Here is a 5,394-nt window from a genome sequence, read left to right as displayed (position 1 = left end):
GAAATCCTTCTCCAGCACCGACAGTGACCTCTGTGCCAACACCAGGCTGATGCCCCTGTGCTGACCGGGCTATTTATGTACACCACCTGTCTAATGGCTTTTGGAGTAAAGCAGTGATCTTGGCTTGTTCTGTGCCTCTGTCCACAGGATACGAGCAGGCTTCTGAATGCTTTCTTTCTGTGAGAGCTGGGGGCATCTTACAATTAAAAACTAACCTTGTATGCCCAGTCTGGGTGCTAACCTTGGACAAGTCAATCAAATATCCAATAAGTCTTCTTCGTTTATAACTCAGCAAAATGATGAAAAGATGCTTTGACAGGACAGATTTCAAGACATGTGACCAATGAGTTGTGACCTCATTATATTTATATCTTGAAATCCTAAACCCTCATTATATCAGAATGTGACCTTATTTGGAAATATGGCTTTCAAGAGGCAATTCAGGAAAAAAAAATGCTAGTGTGAAGCTCTCATTCAATATGACCCATGTCTTCATTAGCAATAGAAGGAAGTGAGGATGTAGCTCAGTGGTAGAATGTTGCTTAGCACGAACAAGGCCCTGAATGCAGTCTTTCTCACCACGAGGTTCCACTGGGGCTCGAACCCAGGACCTTCTACGTGTAAAGCAGACGTGATAACCGCTACACTATGGAACCGAGGGGTGAATACAGTCTTTCTATCTGGAAAAAAACAAAAAACAAAAAAGAGGAGAATGAGGGAGAGGAGGAGAAAAAAAAAGAGGAGGAAGAAGGTTGTGTAGAGAGGGCTGACCATATGAAAGGGTAGTACGAAGACGGCCATCTTGATTCGGATCTCCCTGTACCCAAAACTACAAGAGTTACAGTTCTGTTGTACCAGCCAACCAACCTGTGATATTTTATGGCGGCTGCCTTGAAAATCCAATATACCACTTCATTTCTTATGTTCTGTTTATGTTCCAGTGTGCTCTATCACAAATCACACACACACACACAAAGTTCTGAAGATACAAATGTCTTCCAATGCAAATGTATTTCTAAAGAACCTGCTACAAAGTTCTTGTAAATGTCTCAACAAATTATAACCCACAAAGCAACGCTCTGATGGTGTTTAGATGGCTTTTGTTCCTTCCTGTTAACAGGAGTTAACAGGAGTTAGGGGCAACCGTAAAGCTGGCTTACAGAATGCCCTCCAGAATCTCATGTTTCACTTTACTATGGTATCAAAATTGGTTAACACGAGAATACTGACCTTGGGGCCTTGGTAAATGGTTCAGCTCCCTTGGAGGACCCCTTTTCTGGTCTCCTTTGGCCCCTGTACTTACATGTGCGTACCCACGTACGGACACATTCACATAACTAAAAACAAGTAGTTTTTAAAAGAATACTGGCTTTTGCCAGTCAACTTTGCTCAAGTATATAAACTAGATGCCAAGTGTATTTCTTTATAGTAAAAAAGATGCTTCTATCTAGTACATGAGATATTTTTATTACTTTCCAAGTGAGTGTCTTTCTCCTAGCAAACTACTGAGAAAGATATATTGACTACAAGCAAGCAGACGTGACCAAGGACAGAGGCATCTAAGCGAAGAAGAGAACAGTGGAGGGCCGCCAAGGTCTGAGTATCACTGGGTGCTCCTGGTCCCACAGAGGCTAGAAGAGGAGGCAGGATCCCTGGACTCAAGCAGTTGTGCGAAGCCTGGTGGGGGCAGGGACCTGAACCTGGGTCCTTTTCAAGAGCAGTAACTTCTGAACCACTGAGTCATCACTCTAGCCCTTCACAGGGGTCTAAAGTCCTTCTGTCTGTGCCATCTCTTTATCTAGTCTTTCATTTCTTCCCACAGTGCCTCCCTCATCAAATTCACAAGATCTGGGTGCCAACTGACCGCAGTTTGATAGGCATGAGCAGATTTGATGAAACCGACTAAAGGAAGAACACACATCACACATCACACACTAGCGTCACAGGTCAGGACACACATGTCAAGAAGCGGTAGTGGTCTCTGCCAAACAGATCAGTACATCTCTGAGCACCTTCTTCTTCCTCTCCCAGCTCTCCTCCTGATAAGGCCTGTTTTGGAAGCTGGGATTCCTGATGTTCGACCCAATGCTGTCTTCATTGGGATATTTTTAATATTTATGCTGAGAGTGAAGTTTCTGGTTGATGAATGGATCCGACATTCCTCATACCTGTGGAATACGTGTGCGGTCGCTTGATTCATGACTAAGGTAGCATTGTAGGGAGAAAGGGCAAACTCCAATAAGCAGTGCTGTGGTGACTGCATATCCTGGTTACTTCATATCACACTCAAAAGTTCACTGAAGATGTATTACAGGTAAATACAAAAAGGTAAAACTACGAACTTTCTATTACTTGCATACATCTGTTGCATAGAGGGGCTGGTGGTGAAAACCCTTCAGTGGTGACGTGCTGACACGGAGTGTGCAGACTCTGAAGATCCCAAATAAATAAACAAACAAGTCCTCCAGGGATGTTTTCTTGACCTGTGAACAGCAAATGATTTTCTCATTGGTATATACAAAGCCACCAACGGTAACATTGTAAACATTTTTAAATAAATTAGGACTCAAGAAAATTAAGATCTCCTATTCTTCATTATTGTGATAAACAGAATAAGGCAAGATATTTATAATACATTATACAAGAGAGGATAAACAAAGACTACAGAAAGAATTCAGAGTTTGTTGGAGACCTAAAGAAGAAAGAAAATTGCTTAAATATATCATCATCATGGCTTTTTAGTTATGGTAAGTCCTCCACCGTAATGCTCACTGGCGAGAGAACAGTTTTAATTCTATAGACCCATTGTGTTCATCTTTTTTGCTTGAAAGCTCCCAAAAATAGACAACCAACCCCAAACTAGAAAGGACAAGAAAAGTGCACTTCACATAAAAAAGTATGAAACTGCTTATGATCATATAAAAACAATGGTCAGTATTCCTACACCCCAGGGAAATGCAAATGAAAACCACAAGTTATATAAACAGTATGCTCACCAGAAGGGATAAAATTAAATAGACAGAAACACTAAACTCTGATACGGACATGAGCGGTTCTCCTTCATTTTCTGCTTGGAGTCCAGCCACGACAGTAAAAGACTGTCAATGAACACTAGAAAGAAACATACTCCTGTTCAATGACTCAACACCTTGCCCATAAGTGCAAACTAAAAAGAGGTCAGTACTTGTAGCAACTCTAAGACATAAGCTAATGTTTTCTTAGTTACTTATAATTGACTACTAATAACAACCAAATGCCCATCAACTGTAGGATGAAGAACTTCTGATATACTCTTAGGATATGTTGATATGAACAATTAAAAAAAAAAAGACAAGTCTATACATATAAGCCTCAAGAGGAATGAATCTTAAAGCCATCTCGAAACAAAAGAAGGTAGACACAAAAGAAAAGTCTTGTGTGATTCCATGAATAAGAAGTCTGTGAGGAGACAAATCTAATGATCATGTACCGTAACAGTGGTTAATTTAGCCAGTACTGGGTATGGGCAGAGCGGAACCTGAGGGAATGTTCTGAGATGCTGTAGGTGTTTATAAAGCAGATGGTAATTACACATTCTCTCCTCCTCCCCCCCGTGTGTATGCGCACATGCGTGACTGTGTGGCAATGTACTGAGTCTTACACCTGTAACACTTCCTGCCCACGTGAATCTTAATGTGGTACCTCAGTAAAAAAATTTAGTAAATGAACTCTAAGTGGCTGTTTGATAGGAATGAGCTTTCACTTTTTTTTTTTTTTTTTTTTTTTTTTTGCCTTTTCTAGACTGTGTTTGAAGTCACAACGAGATTAAAGCTAGAAATTAATAGCAGTGGCAAGATTTTGGCCACAGAGTTTCCAGAGGAACCCAAAACAACACAGGCTGATGCCGCTATTCTTGGTTGTCCCACACAAGCAGATGATGAGACCCCTCCTGCTGACCACACCACACAATGTAACAACAGAATATAGAGATGGCAGTCTCAAACTGACCCCCCCACTCCGCCCCCCTGGCTGGCTTTCATAATGCCATGAAAACTGCTGAAGGGAGGAAAAAAGACTATTTTCATTAGCGACATTGCAGTAGCATCTTCCAGCACTAGCACCGATATGATGGATATCGACCTGCCAGGCAGGGACAATAGTGGCAAGATTGTTGGCCAACTGCTGTCTTGGTTAGTTTGACCTACTTCGAGCAGTGATTTCATGCCTGATACTGTTAACATGATCAAAAACTATGGCTAGGAGACTCTTAGGCCCTCAGAAAAAACCTATTGACTGTTGTTTTTCTAAATGGTCATGTTGTCAAAGCGCCCTCTAAATAGTTATGTTTATGTCCATAGATGTAAGCCATACCCAACCCTGGCAGAGAAAATTCTTATTGTAATGGGCCATGGTCAGTAGAGAGATGCATTATCATTCAAAGTGCTAAAAATAAGAGAGGGCAGAGTGCTCAGCCATAGATGGAGCATCTATCTCTCCCCACGTGTCTCAGGGAACTTCTCCAAAGATGACATGGAAAGAAGAGAAGAGCCAGAAGATGGAGAGGGGTGCTATGAAGTGCTGTCCTCTGGACATGACATGCTGTTGACACACAGCCTCACAGCCATGATGATGGAAGATCTGCACATGATCAAACCAGTTAAAAGTTCTAGCAGGGGCTTCCCAAGGCCCTACTACTAACTGAGTAGCTGTTAGCAGTTGATAGCTAATGTGGAAGGGAAAGGCACTTGGAAAATGTAGCCAGTGTAGCCAGGTGTGGTGATACACACCTTTGATCCCAGCACTCAGGACTAAGAGACAGGCGGATCTCTGAGTCTGAGGCCAGCCTGGTCTACAAAGCAGAACAGAAAAACAAACCAAGCCAAACACACAAACAAACAAAAAAGCAGCCCAGGGATACGTTCTCCACGCCACAGTCAGTGACCCCAAGCCTGTGGTCATATAGGTGACACTAATTGGACTCAGTGGATTAAAGAAAATAAAAAATAAATAAACTAGAAAGGAGGCCATGGAGTTGGGATAGGGATGAGATGGGACATCCTGAAGGAAATGGGAAGGAACAGCGAGGGTGTATATGATCAAGATACATTGTATATGTGCATGAAATTTTCAAAGAATAAATAGAAGTTGACATCATAAAAAGAACTTAATAGTGTTGATCTAGCGGTGAGTCATGAAGTCTTCAAAATGATTTTAACATCACATTATTATTCTAAAGTTATCTTTCTAATAAAATCCAAGTATTTTTTCACACAGAGGTAGACAATATCATTCCGTTATACACGTTCTGGAGCTCGTTTGTTTTTTTTCTCTCAGTCTGTTGTTTGATATTAACAGCCTAGCAGCCATTGCAGCTTAGGCCATTCTTGAAACCATTATTGTATGAGGACCGGTAAA

General features: G+C 41.5%; 1 non-coding gene across 1 annotated transcript; it reads right to left on the bottom strand.

The window, feature by feature from the left end:
- Positions 1–583: 583 nt before the first annotated feature.
- On the bottom strand, positions 584–656 carry Trnav-uac (transfer RNA valine (anticodon UAC)). The gene has a single exon. It is a non-coding gene; the product is annotated as a tRNA-Val (tRNA).
- Between the last annotated feature and the right edge of the window lie 4,738 nt (positions 657–5,394).

This window comes from Psammomys obesus, unplaced genomic scaffold (assembly GCF_907164565.1).
Source record: "Psammomys obesus unplaced genomic scaffold, mPsaObe1.curated_primary_1811, whole genome shotgun sequence".
NCBI classification, from domain to species: Eukaryota; Metazoa; Chordata; class Mammalia; order Rodentia; family Muridae; genus Psammomys; species Psammomys obesus.
This window is presented reverse-complemented; position numbering and strand designations above follow the sequence as displayed.